At 38.7% G+C, this 14,929-nt stretch overlaps 1 protein-coding gene across 3 annotated transcripts in view; it reads right to left on the bottom strand.

The window, feature by feature from the left end:
• The window catches only part of CPQ (carboxypeptidase Q), a 624,464-nt gene that overhangs the window by 543,705 nt on the left and 65,830 nt on the right, over positions 1-14,929 (bottom strand). Inside the window, exon 1 of one of the 3 annotated variants that reach the window (XM_078153670.1) lies at positions 11,842-11,865. The exons of the other annotated variants lie outside the window; for them this stretch is intronic. The gene's annotated coding sequence lies outside the window, so the exon portion shown is untranslated. Of the gene's footprint in view, positions 1-11,841; positions 11,866-14,929 lie in introns of those variants that run through there. 3 annotated transcript variants of the gene reach the window in all.

The following is a 14,929-nucleotide window of genomic DNA, read 5'->3' as shown; positions in this document are numbered from 1 at the left end:
TAGCAAAAGCCATGTTGCTATTCACATTATTATCATATTATTATTCCCAGACCCACATTATCCTCCTGAATGTCCCATAGGCATCTCACATTCGACATGTCCAATACAGAATTTTCTTCCCCACTACATTTGCCCCTCCTTCAAGCTCCCCTATTTTTCTTGAGGGTAAGGACTGCTGGGAGTGCCCCCAGGTGCCCAGGTTTGCACTCTCAGAGTCACGCTGCCCTTTTCTCCCTTGCCCTCTATGTCTAACCAGCTCCCAAGTCTTATTTATTCTACCTCCGTAACAGCCCTCACATCAGTTTCTCTCTCACTACTCACACAGCCACTAACCCTAGCCCAGGCTACTGTAATAGCTTCCTATTTGGAGGCTCAAATCTTCCTTTCCTTTCCCTGGGCATTTTCACAGCCCAGTCCACATACCTGAACCCCTCACCTCTCATGTCTGTCTCCATTTTAAAGGCTCAGATGAGAAGTCACCTCTTCTGGGAAGCCTCCCTGGATCCCCCTAGAGCCTAAGTTTTTAGTGACCTTTCCTTCTACGAATTACCTCGTACTTACTTATCTATGTACATGTTGCTCCCCAACCCACTGGAATGTAGGCACTAGTATTAAAAAGATAGGATTTTATGGTAATGAGAAGTTTGGTATTATTGAAGGTACTGTGTAATTTCCTAAGGATACCAGTCCCTTCTATGACTCAGTTTTGGGCCCAGCTCATCACCCATCAGCAATGCCTGACCAGGTTAGGGTTGGGACCTATGATTGATTTCATTGTTATACAGATTAATCAACAAAGAAACTCCCTTTACCAATAAAAATCAGTAGCTGTTTTGCAATTTGTAGTCTTATAGTCTTGCAGAGGCAGGTAGATGGTGCCATGGAGAGAGTGCTGGGCCTAGAGTCAAGAAGAACTGGGTTCAAATTGGGCCTCAGACATTTACTAGCTGTATGACCTTGGACAAGTCACTTAAATCTCTGTGCCTCAGTTTCCTCAACTTTAAAATGGAGATAACAATAGTATCTACCTCCCAGTGTTATTGTGAAGATCAAAATGAGATAATATTTGTAAAATATTTAGCATATGGCATATAACAGGCACTTAATAAATGCTTGTTTGTTTCCTTCTTCCTTTTCCTGAGGGGAAGCTAAGTGGCATAGTCCCCGGAGTCAAGAAGACCTAAATACAAATCTAGCCTCAGACCCTTACTAGCTTTGTGATCCTGGACAAGTTACACAGACTCCAACTGCCTCCATTTCCTCATCTATAAAATGGGGATAATAATAATAGCTACTCTCCAAGATTGTTATGAGGATAAAATGGAATAGTATGTATTTGTTAAGCATTTTGCAAATTGTAAAGCACTATATAAATGCTAGGAGTTATTGTTAAGTGTTTTGCCCAAGGTCATACAGTTAAGGTGAGTAAGAGGTCATACTGACTCCAGCACCACCTCTCCAGCCACAGTTCCCAAGATACACAAGAGATAAATGCTTTTGTTTGAGAGGGTGTTGTTTTGGGTTTTTATGTTGGGAAAGGAAAAGGGAAGACAAGAGGAACAATCTGGATCATTTGTGCCCCTTCCTAAATCAGTAACCAGGATTAAAACCACCAGAAAAGATGGACTATCACAATTGCTTTTGCTCCCCCACCACAAGCACTGCCAAAAGGTAATGATCTTAGCCCCGGAAATACAGAAACTGTTTTCACTACATGCTGGCTGAATTGAATCAAATTGAATGCTATCTCAATAACTGACAGCCAATTCAACCCCAGTGGACTCTAATTATCTTAAGAGGACCTTGTAAAGGGGAAAATAGGGGGAAAAGGCAAAAAAAAAAAAATGAAACCCATCTCAGAAGTAAGAAAGATAAAAACTAAACAGAAACCTCAGGCTTCTTTATCATCAAAGTTTTCTTTGAGAACAAAGCCAAAAAGTGACCAACAAAACAAGCACAAAATGGTGGAACTGACTACATTTTAACAGGGTGGAAATAGCCGGTGAATGAGAAAGCAGTAATTACCCAACAAGTCTGTATATAACTAGAACAAAGGTGAAAAATCTAAATCAAAATCGAAGAAAATTAAAATGAAAAGATATGGTACGCACTGAGGCAACTCTCAACATGGCCTATTTCAATAACAATGATATATTAATGGCCTAGTACTTTCAAGACATTGTGCATGGTACTTGGGAGGTCAAAAACAAAAATGCCCCTGCCCTCAAGAAGCTTACATTCTACTAAGGAGATACAGCATGTACACACATAAGTAAGTGCAAAATACATACAAATCAATGCAAAGTTATTTTAGGATGAAAGTATTAAAAACTGGTGGGAATATGAAATGCCTCATATGTGTTATGGGACTTGAAGTGTACTTTAAAGGAAGCTAGGGATTCTCTGAAATAGAGCTGAAAAAGGAGAGTGTTACAGGCATGGAAGACTGTGTAAAAGGCATGGAGGTGAGAAACTGGATACAACACTCTATGATAGATGAAGAAAGAAACACTAGATCTAATATAGACCCTGATATAATGTGAGGAGGAGGGGCAAGAAGCTGGAAATGCCAAAAACAACCAAGTTGACATTGACTCAGACTACAACTATTTCCTAAGAAACCCATCTAGGTAAAGTTTCTGTTTGAGGGCAACGCTAGGACTGTCCCACATGATTTGGAATGACGGAAAATAAAAATTACGCTAGCCAGAATCTAGGCTTGCCAAATGTCTTTGGAAATGGATCTGAAAGTACCTGAAGAAAAACATCTTTTAGGCAGGGAAGAAGTAGCCAACAACTGAGCACCCAGCAACCACCAACCCTGACAAGAGACACAGAGCCAATACAAGGGACCGACATTCTATGGTTAGTTCAGCCTTCAGAAGGTGTGTTCTGATTGGCTGGCAGGGGGTCTCTTAAAGGCACTCACAGAGGTTACGCACTTAATTTATTGAACTAAGTGCCATTAAATTAGTTGGTTGTTATCCTTCGTTTTAGAAGAGGACTTAAATGACATCACTTATGCTAGAGTCAAGTTTTAGTGTATCTGACTGTGGCTGATTAGACCAATATGAGCTTGGAATATTCAACACAGGTTGGGCACAAATAGTCCATGTGAACATTTGGGGTGGATTCTCTAAATTTATGCATCTCATGTTCCCTCTGAGTTACTTCAATTCTGCTTTGCTCACAGAGCACAGCACCTTCTCTGATGTGGGCACACCATGCTGAGTGGTCCTGTGCCAGCATTTCCCGTGTCACACAATTAATTCCAAAGTTAAGAGAGACCTTGAGAATGTCCTTGTATCACTTCTTATCACTTGCCCTGTGAGTTCTCCATAAAATAGTCTTTTCTGGCAAGCGTACGTTTTGCATTTAAACAATGTGGCCAGACCATCAGAGTTGTGCTCTCTGAAGCAGAGTTTGAATGCTTGGCAGTTTAGTTCAAGAAAGTACCTCAGTGTCTAGTATCTTATCCTCCCAGGTGATCTTCAGAATCTTCCTAAGACAATTCAAATGGAAGTTTCCTGTCATGGCGCTGGTATACTGTCCAGGTTACATTTTGTGCATTTAGGTTGACCCTTCCAGCTTATCTATATATTTTTCTGCCATATCAATTCTTCCATGAAACATATTAGCTACCTCTCTCACCTTTGTGTTATCTGTACACCTAATAACTATGTTTTCTCTGGCTTAATCCAAGTTTTGTTGATAAAAATATTGTAGAGAACAGGGTTGAAAGCAGAATCCCATGGCATATCACTAAAGACCCATGCAGTATAAAAGCAGTCCATTTAAACTTTTGGAATGCAGTTGTGCAATTAGTTGTTGACAATGAATCTCTCCATCTTGTTCACATGGATATCATGAGGTACTCTGTCATATACTTGATGAAATCCAAATGAATTGGTTATATGTCAAAGGTTCCCAAAATTTCTCAATTCATGGTATGCCTAATGTTTCATTAATTATTTTCACTGAACTCTTAGGTGGTTTAGAGCACCTTAGGAAAAAAGAAATACCTAACAGTTCTGTTTATTAAGTGATTAGGTCCAAACAACATAACAGGTGTTTATGTCCTAACAATTTAGTTGCCACATGCCATCATATGGAGCAACCAATAGTGTTCATATACCTCTTTTGCAGGGTACAGCTAGAATAGCAGTTTGGAGTGTAATATTTGTGCTAGCCATTAGGTGATTCAAAATGAAGCTCCTTCAGCTCACTTCCATTGAGCATGTGTGAGCAGTTCTTATTTCCAATCATGAGCAGCTGAGTATGATCAGACCACGGTCCTTCTTTTTTGCCTTTCCAGGGATATAAATACCTCCATGAACTCATACGTCTCTCCTGTCTCATCCCCTGTCTCACCAACATTCAAATCTTTTCCCATTATCTCTCTAACCACAGAAAGGCTGCTCATTCATGTGTAGATTAAATGGACCCCTTACTTCTATAGAAACAAAACCATCAATGTTGGCTTTATGACTTATGACACAGATGTGTGTGTATGTATGTATGTATGCACACATGTATGCCTAAATGTACATATGTACATCAATTTAAAGAAAAATACTACTTTTACTTCATCCATAAATAATTTCACAATAACTACCTAATGGGATGTATGTGTGTCCCTGTTGGACACTGCACAGCTTCTCAGTTCCTGGAATCAGACGGGATACTACCACCCTAATTTCCTGTTCCCCACTGATCTTTGCTTGGTATTTTTTTTAAAAACAGCAACTCCCAAAAACCCAACTTCAAAAAATATGTCACAAACATGAACATTCAAGAAGTGACTGGTATAGCCAAGTACACAAGCAACAAATACCTATCTCAAACATTTGAGAAAATCATTGAAAGGAATGTAGCCAATCTCACATTAAAATTGAACTGACTTGTAGTTCAAGCAGTGTTCGACAGATGTTGAGTATCAATCACTGTGTTTCCCTCAAAAATTTAAAATACCTGGAGGCACCCTTATGAGTTCACTGTGGCCCCAGTGCTGCAGCACACAATTTCAAAACTGTAGGTACGTGACGTTCCCTTGTTCTATCAATGTAGGAACTATTTCAGAAACAGAAATGAAGTTACTTGAGCTTGACTTCTTAATAAACCTATTTTGGTTCTTGGCAATCATCATTTCCTCTTCTAAGTGCTCACAAATAATCTGTTTACTAAGCCATCCTAGAATTTTGGAAGGGTCAGTTGGTCTGGGTTCATGGAATCTATTTTTTTCATCTCTGAATATCACCATTGTCTGAAAAAGCTTCTACTTCAGATTCTAGTTCTCATGACCTCTGCTGTCTCCTGCTTCTTTTTGGCACCAGAAAGAGCAGCAGTTATTATAAGAGCAACAAACTGGTGAGAAGTGAATGTAGTGAGCTGACAGACATGGCTCCTTTACCTTTGAAACCAAAACACTTGAGGGATAAATGTCCTTTGGGTGTCCCTGGGGAAAGCTAGGCATGGAAGAGTGAGGAGTGGAATGTATGATTTCAGACCTCAATTGGAGTGATGCGTCACATATCACTCAGGAGTCAAAAAGCCAACACTGATAATTTTGTTCCCATAGTAGTAAAGAGTCCGTTTAATCTACACTTGAATGAGCAGCCTTTCCGTAGTTAGAGAGTTAATGGAAAAAAGATTTGAATGTTGGTGAGATAGGGGATGAGGCAGGAGAGATTTATGAGTTAACAGAGGGATTTATATCCCTGGGAAAGCAAAAAAAAAAAAAAAGGCTATGATCTGATCATGCTTAGTTGCTCAAGATTGGAAATAAGAACTGCTCACACATGCTCCGTGGAAGTGAGCAGCTGGAGGAGCTTCATTTTGAATCACCACCTAGTGGTTAGCATAAATATTACACTCCAAACTGCTATTCTAGCCATATCCTGCAAAAGAGGTATATGAACAGTATTGGTTGCCCTATATGTACTTGGCCCAACCTTAACATCTTAAAAAGCCATTCAGGACTTTTCACCTAAGATAAGAGATTTATTTCCAATCAACCCTAAGCATAAAATCTTTTTTCAGGGGGGCAGCTAGGTGGTACAGTGGACAGAACACTGGACCTGGAATCAGGAGGACCTGAGTTCAAATCCGGCCTCAGACACATAACATTCACTAGGTGTGTGACCCTGAGCAAGTCACTTAACCCTAATTGCCCTCACCCCCCTCAAAAAAAAAGTCCTTTTTCAGGTATTTTGGATTCCATCTAGGTTATCTTAATCAGATAACTATTTAACTATTTACCTGAGGGTGCCATACCTGGGAGAGAGCTCAAAATTATACTACACAAGTGCATTTGAGAGATTTGCCCCAGTGCTTTGTCCTTTGAGGTTTTTTTTTCCTTCCTTCTCTCTCTCCTTCTCTCTCTCTCTGTTTTTTTCTTTGCTTCCTATTGTTAGCTGTTTAATTTTTTTTCCTATTATTTTCCATTTGGAACAGACCCTTCTACGTGTCAAGGCACGCATGAAGCTAAAAAAAGAAATATGTAAAATTTTTCTGAATTTGTATAATTATATTTATGAGATGACTATACAAGCCAGGCGCACACAGATACAGAGATCCTCTAGGCAGTGTCTTCAAGGACAATCCTAAGGTCCTAGATTAGGCAAGCAAAAGGATACCGGCTTCTAGAGCCTTCCCAGGTCCTCAGAAATCTGTCCACAATTAGGGGTGGGGATAGTGTGTCCGAAAGAATCCCATTTTTTTTCTCATGAGGAATACCGGTGATTTTGTTACCAGAGATTTATTTTGAAAGGACTTCCATCCTTTTAAAATTATGTTGCCTTTTCTAGTCTCTAGTCATGGGATCATGCCTACCATTTCTCCAAATGTTTTAGAAATCCTGTGAAGAACAAGTTCTACCTACAATCTTTTCGATCTAGGCAACTGAATGAATCAAATACTTGTAGAACATCTACTATGATCAAGGCACTATTCTTTTGATCTGTAATCACTATCGAAATTTGAAAATTGGGTAAATCTGCCTCTGTCCTCCATAGTAAGATTATTTATACAGGCAAGGTCAAGGTATTTCCCTAATATTAGTAATTGGTGAATTAGGTATCTCTAGAAAACAGCCCATGGGTGTGGAGTGGTGGTTTACAACAAAGATTGTGGACAGAGGATTTGGGCTGTTGTCAAAAGATCATTGATATGAATCAGAGATAGTGATTAGAGAATGACACAATTGTATGTGTAATAGTGTATTTTTTTTTTGTGAATGGCCCCTGCTGGAGATTGCCCAGGTAGAAAAAAAGAATGAAATTCCTTTTAAAATAACTACAGATTATATAAAACACTTGGGAGTATACCTGCCAAGGTATACACAGGAACTATATGAATACAACTACAAAACACTCTTTACACAAATAAACACCAAAGAAATTGGAAAAAAAAATTGCTTATAAGTAGGCCAACCCAATATAATAAAAATGACAATAATACCTAAATTAATTTACTTATTCAGTGCCATACAAATCAAGCCACCAAAGGATTACTTTATAAAGTAAGATATCAAATCCTACAGTGTTCTCCTAGCTATACATGTTTTATTTCATTCCGGTTCTGAGTTTAAAGTGTCCTAGGCCCTAAATTCGCCTAGACTTACTCATGGACCTGAATCTGTATTCCTACTTCATAGCTTGTTGCTAAATGATGTTTGTATCATCCTGGTTCTGATTTGTGAAGGGTCTGCTCTTTAGCACCAGCATTCATAGCTGGCATGTCCGCAAGAGGATGGAGGCTCCCTTTGACTATGATTTCCCCTACCTCAAAACCTACACAGTTGATAATGACATAACGAGAATAGGATTCCCACTCATAATATTTTCTATAATGCCATCTTCTTGCATCTCCTTGAATTTCCTTATTTCTTCTCAGGTTCAGTACCGCATGTATTAGCATATACTATGCTAACCTGTTGAGGCTTTACTCCATTCAAGTTTAACTGCCTCTTGCCTCATCACCCTTCTTTCTTCTCCCCTCATTCCAATCCCCCTCCATTAGGAAAACCCTGGTATTTGTTGACAAACCATTTCAACAATTTTCTGATAAGTCTGCAGGGATTTCCATTTTGGGGTCCTAATCCTTAATGAATGATACATTAGTAGAAATTGCCCTAATCTGGATTTGGGACAGACACAGGTCTGTTCACTCAGAGAGACAGCACTCATACTTTTCAAAGAAGCACTCATCACTGACACAAAAAATGAATGTGATTTTTTTTCTTTTCTGACAACAATAACAATAACTGGCATTTACATAGCACTTCAAGGTTTGCTAAGCACTTTATATATTATCTTATTTGATCCTCACAAAAACCCTGTGAGGACTATTATTACCCCATTTTACAGATGAAGAAATTGAGGCTGAGAGAACAAATGACTTTCTCAGAATTTTAGAATTAGAAGGGACCTTAGGGATAGCCTAACCTCCTCATTTTACAGATGAGGAAACTGAGGCCCAGAAAAGTTCACTTGCCTAAGGACCCATAGATTGGTAGTAAGACTAGAACTAGAACCCAGGGATTCCTGGATTTCTACACAGGACTCCTTTTTCAAAAAATTTATTCTCAATTTATGGAATAAAACAAGCACTTCCATAACAGTACAATAAAATGATGATTGCACATGAAACTGCAAGTCCATACTGCTTCTTCAAAGCCAAGTTTAAAAAGTGAGACTATTTAATAACTGTAGCAACCAGAATCCCATTCACCTCAGAGTCCAGAAAGCTACCCCAGACTTTCGGAACTATTTAGGTCAGAATTCACCCCAAAATGTAACCTATAAAACTCTACTGATGTGCTTATTTTTACCAGTTATCTATAGAACATACTTAATTCAAAGCAAAGGCATTAAATGAAATAGCACGTTAATAAAAATAACAGGACAGTCCATTCATAAACCTGAAACTCACTCACCAAAACACATATATCTTCTCTGGTGCTTAAGAATCATCCAGAGGCACTTGCACCTGGGGAACACATAAGGCCACAATATCCATGTGCAGGAGCAAACATTCTCATGCTACTGATACTGTGTAACTGCTAATGCAGTCTGGTGATATCATTACGTTGCTCTCTGCTGGGTTTGCTCCTCACCAGGTATCACTCCCTGATGTTCATCACTGGGCATCATGTATTTTTTGGTCCCTGACAAACATGACATCCACGGTTCTCCGAAAGACATAACTTACATTGTATCTGATTTTTAGTTATATACCTAATTTCAGGATCACACAATACCTCATCCAACAACATTAGAAATGCTGTGGTTAGTTAGTAAGTTTCTTTCCTTCAAGGGAGGGTCACAGCTTTGTTAGATAGCTCTTTCCAGCATCTCCAATGGAGTGACGTTGTGCTTAATAAACCTCTCCTCAACAGCTCTCTCAGTCAATGGCTATAAAGGGCTCTTTTAAACTTTTAAACTTCCCCCTCTGCCAGACTGCTCACAAAAGGTATCAAATGCCCGAGTCAAGAGCACATCTGCTTCTTAAATTCTTCTCTCCTCTGCATGTATCTTTGGTTCAATTTTCATTTAAGCTATTGTCAGAAATTCATTTTATTTGTAAGTCTTATCACACTCCTCTAGCAAGAGGAAGTTTCCTCACGGCTCCTTTCTCAAATGGAAAAGGAACTAAGTGAAACTGGGCTGAGGAAACAGCTTTCAAATTCTTCCCATCGTGCTCATCTTTTCTATGCAAATCACAAGGGATGCTCTGGTTAGGGAAGAGAGAGAAGGCTTGTAACCATCTTCTCCCAGGAACAAAACATTGCCTGGTTTCTCTCTCTCTCTCTCTCTCTCTCTCTCTCTCTCTCTCTCTCTCTCTCTCTCTCTCTCTCTCTCTCTCATCTCTGCACAAGTAGTTTTTAAGGCGTTTCACCGTTGTTTACTGTGCTTCTCACAAAGGTAAACCTTCACATGTAGCTCATTAATAGTCTATTTAAAATGCAGGAGCATTTCAGTTAGAATATTCCTTGTTTTGTTTTCTGCACTAACGCAGAGGGGATTGGCCCATTCATAGCTAAGCATACCTATCAAAATTGGGGCAGTTATGGGCCATAAAATAGATGTCACATACCAGGGGTCAAATAATCCCTGGATAGTCTGTTAGAATGTGACATGAGTGGCAGAGTGGTCTAATGAAAAGAGCCTGAAACTAGAAGCCAGGGAAACTATGTGTTCTAGTGCCAACTCTGATGTTCATCAATCAGCTGTGTGACCTTCAGCAATTAGCTGAACCTCTCTGTGATTCAGTTTTCCTCATCTGTTAAGGCAGGGATAAAAATATCTGCCCTATCAATTTCACCAAGTTGATGGGATAATCAAATTAAAAAACAGACATGAGAGAGCTGTGCAAAGTAAAAGTGCATTAGTGTTCCTTATAGTTCTCCACTTAAACCTCTAGCAAAATCTAACCTGATCATGTCATCCTACTACTCAAAAATCTTCAATGGCTCCCTATTACCTTTAAGATAAAATTAAAAATCCTCAGTCTTGCATTTGAAGACGTTCACACTCTGGCTCCTATCTACCTTTCCAGTCTTATTTTCTATTATAAGCACTTTCTACTCCAGTCAAACTGGTTTGCTAGCTGTTCCATGAATAAGAGATCTCACCTCCATCTCTTTTGAAGAGTTCATACCCCATGTCTACAATTGGTTTATTTACCTCTCTCTTAAAATGCATAGTGTTTTTTCAAAGTACGATCAAGTACCCTATCCTATAGGAAATCTTTCTTGATACCTCTTGAAACTGCTTTGTGAGGAAAAAAGAGGAAAGACAAAGAAGCTATTATGTAGCTAGCCTGTGTGTTTTGGATCCCTCTGGTTCTTAACGTTTTCTGCATCACAGATCCCAGTGGCTGTCTAGAGAGGCCTTTGGACAGCTATTCTCCAAATAATGCTTTTAAATGAATCAAATAAAATACATAATATGACAAAGGAAAAATTACAATGAAATGCAGTTCAATTTTTTTTTTAAAACCCAAGTTCATGGACCCTATGGCTTAGTTTAATGCAAGCTCCTTAAGGGCACGGGATGGTTCAGTGTATGGCACATTTATTGTTATTGTTGTTCAGTCTTGTCTGACTCTTCATGACTCCATTTGGGATTTTCTTGGCAAAGATAGTAGAATGGTTCATCATTTCTTTCTCCAGCTCATTTTACAGATGAGGAAACTGAGGCAAACAAGGTTAAGTGACTTGCCCAGGGTCACACAGCTAACAAGTGTCTGAGGCCAGATTTGAACTTCGGTGTTCCTGACTTTAGGTCTAGCTCTATCCACTGTGCCACCTAACTGCTCTGTGCCTGGCACATAACAGGTGCTTAACAAACACTTGAACAATTATTGCATTGTTAAAACTAAAGTTGTAACTACATGTAACTTGCCCTAGTCAAGAAAAAAATCTAAAGGAGATGGACTCTTACTTGAGCTTAAGAATTTCAGAAATGGGGGAGGGAACACTTGTTTCAGGTCTACATGACCCAAGGGGGAAAAGGATAGTAAGACAAAACAGAGCAGAGGGCACTGGGCAGCCAGCCTGACTACACTGCTGAGAACTGTCATTTTTTTTCTCCTTTGACAGACACTAGATCTTCACCAAGCAGTATTTGCACCAAGTACAGACCCCATTTGGTCTTTTGGCCAATACTCACAGAGCACACTTAATTTTCAAATATTGTTAACGTCTAAAATAAGGCACAAGCCTTTTCTTAAGTGATGTTTTCAATACAGGGTATGGATATTAATATTAAAATGAGTCTCTCAGCTTTTGCATTTCCTGGATTGAACGCTTAAAATTAATGAACCTTATGCTGTACTCACGTTTTTGCTCTATAAAGCACATGCAAACATTGTTTCTCTCCCATCCAAATAGGCCGTGGAGGCTTTCATCAACTCATCATCAAATAGCATTTATTAAGCTTCCCCCGTACATGGCAAATAACGCTGCCATGAGCTAAAAAAGGTTGATGAAAGGACAAGTTCATTTGACAGCTGCTCTTGAAGGAGATGGGGTGCTTGGAATGGCAGATATTTTTAGAGGTTCATAGGATGATACGTTTAGAAGTTAGAAGGGATCTTACTGGTCATTTAGCCTAATCCCCTTATTTTACAGATGAGGAAAGTAAGGTCCCAGAGAGGTGAAGGAACTTTTATGCAGTTAGTAATCCAATCATTAAAGCTGAGATTAGAAGGAAGGTTTGCTGACTCCAGTGCTCATTTCCCTACATAAAGGGTTCTTAACTTATATTTCTTTTGCCATGGACCCCTTCTAAGAACAATGCTTTTAGATGCACATAATAAAATACATCAGATTACAAAGGAAAACCATTAGGTTAAAATAGAGTTATCAAAATAGTCTAAAATCAAATTCAAGGACCTGAGATTAAAAACCCCTACCCTGAACCAGTAACAGCAACACTGTGCAATAATCAACTATGAATGACTTAGAGCTTTTCAGAAATACGATGATCCAAAATAATTCCAAAGGCCTCATGATGGAAAATGCTATCCACATTTAGAGAAAGAACTGATGAGCTCTGAATGCAAAGCAAAGCACACTGTTTTCACTTTCTCTATTTTTTTGTGGTTTTTTCCTTAGTCTTTTTCTTCTGTCACATGACTAATATGGAAATATGTTTCACATGATTGCACATATATAACATATCAAATTGCTTACCATTTTAGGGAGGGGGCAAGAGAAAGGTTTGGAACTCCAAAAAATGTTTTATAATGTTAAAAAGTCTTTACATGTAACTGGAAAAAATAAAATACTATTTTAAAATAATTAATTAGTTTAATTAAAACCTCTGCTCTATATTATACCAACTCATTTTGGTTATGTAGCTCTACTAAAAGTAGAGAACCGGCCCACAGAAATTTCTGGCAAATCTGACTGATTTAGCATCCTGAGTATCAGATGTGGATTGAGATATAATCTCAGGTGACAATTAGGGGCATTATGATATAGTGAAAAGACAGCTGGCCTTGGACCCACAAAGGCCTTACTTCAAATCCTACCTCCAAAAATCTGCTAGCTGCATGACTATGGGCAAATTATTTAATCTAAATCTTGGTCTCCTCACATGTAAAATGGAGATAATGCCTCTAGTCCCTACCACATAAGGTCTCTGAGTCCAATGACACACTCTCCCTTAGCACCAGGCTGCCTCCCAATACCATTCCACTGGATCCTCAAAACAAGCCAATGAGGTAGTTCGAAGAGGTACTACTGCCTCCACTACAAAGGTATTTGGGAGAAGAGGAGTGAAGTCACAGGATAATTCTTCCTGGAAATCTGTCAAGATTCACCACAAAGGTAACTCATAACGGAAAAATAAACCTGCCCCAACAGGTCATAAAGGGAGATGATCTAAGCATTCTTCCTTCTCTATGACTGAATCGGTGGCTTCGCAAAAAAAAAAAAAGTTTAGACATTTTACATTTAAAAAAGAAAGAAAAACCTAATTAGGTTTCACATCATCATCAGTGCTGAATTAGTAGACAGGGGTATTTTGAATAAAAGGTTTATAAAATAAATCAACAGTAAAAGTAAGATTTTGGAGGAGAAAAAAAAGAGGGGCTTACCAAATTATAAGAACCAAATAGCACTCAATTATAGATAAACATTATCACTCACATGTAAATAGGACCACCACTGCTTTGGCTAGTGGCAGTCTAACTTCAAAACATTCTAATCCATGAAAGCACGATCTCCAATAGGATATACTTGTTATTTTCTTGCAGATTTGAACCCCACTTCTGTTCTAACCCTATCTGTATAACCTTGGGTAAACTACTTAATTTCTCTGATCCAAAGTCTCCTCATAGTGAAATGGAGGTAACAATGCCCGCTTGACATATCAGAAGGTCGATGTAGGGGTCAAATGAGATGTTATTAAAGGAATATACTTCATAAACCATAAGATGCTATACAAATACAAGACACTATTACATAATTATTAATAATTATGCTATATAATTGAATATAATTACATAACAATATTAAGGGCACACAAGTTATCTTCTGTACCACAAAGAGTAGATGGGCTAGAAGGGAAGATGGATAGAATGTTTTTCTCACCTAATGGAAAGAATTGAAAAAGTTGTTTTTAAAATGAATAATATATAAATAAGAAATAGTTATAAGGGGGCAACCTAGGCTGAACTTGGCTCCAGTCAAATGGACAACTGGAACCTCTTTTCGCTTTTTCAAACTGGTTTCCTCATATGGAGAGCCCATCTCTTACTTGGTCTAATGATCTAGAATGGCCTTGAAAATAGCCATGCCACTCTCACCATCGGCACAGAAATACCAGGTAAGAAGGATGTGTTCATTATACTACTAACCCCCCCAAAAATGAATGTTTGGGGTTTTTTCATTATAGTAATAAAAACTTACATGTATCTAGCAACTGAAAGTTTACTAAGCACAAGAATCCTACTTATGAGGTAGACAGCATAAGTATTATTCTCTGTTGTTTACAGATAAGGAGGTTCTGTAGGTTTTGCGGGTTAAGTGACTTGCCCATGCCCATACAACTAGTAAGAGTCTGCAGAAAGACCTGAAGCCAAGTCTTCTCATTCCAATTCCCCATTGCACCATACAAGCTCATGTGAGTTGCCATATTTTTTAGGGTTTAAATAAATGGCAGAATTAACAACATTGTGATTTCAGGCACTGAAATGCTAGACAGTAAGCCAGGCTAGCTGTAAGAAGGGACTCCCCAAAAGTCTCTCCCTGAGCTTAATTGCTTCTGGTACCATCACAATAAAACTGGTTGCTAAGCATTTTTGGCCCCACTAGCAAAAAACCCTGCAACCTTAGAGATTTCTACTGAAAGCCAGGGCAGACAGTCAGCCCAGCAACATGAATTTTTAGATACCACTCCTCAATACCTCCTCAATTCAG

Source organism: Phascolarctos cinereus, unplaced genomic scaffold (assembly GCF_003287225.1).
Source record: "Phascolarctos cinereus isolate Bilbo 61053 unplaced genomic scaffold, phaCin_HiC Scaffold_4;HRSCAF=312, whole genome shotgun sequence".
In the NCBI taxonomy this organism is placed as follows: Eukaryota; Metazoa; Chordata; class Mammalia; order Diprotodontia; family Phascolarctidae; genus Phascolarctos; species Phascolarctos cinereus.
The sequence above is the reverse complement of the archived record's forward strand: the minus strand, read 5'-3'. Positions and strand labels throughout refer to the sequence as shown.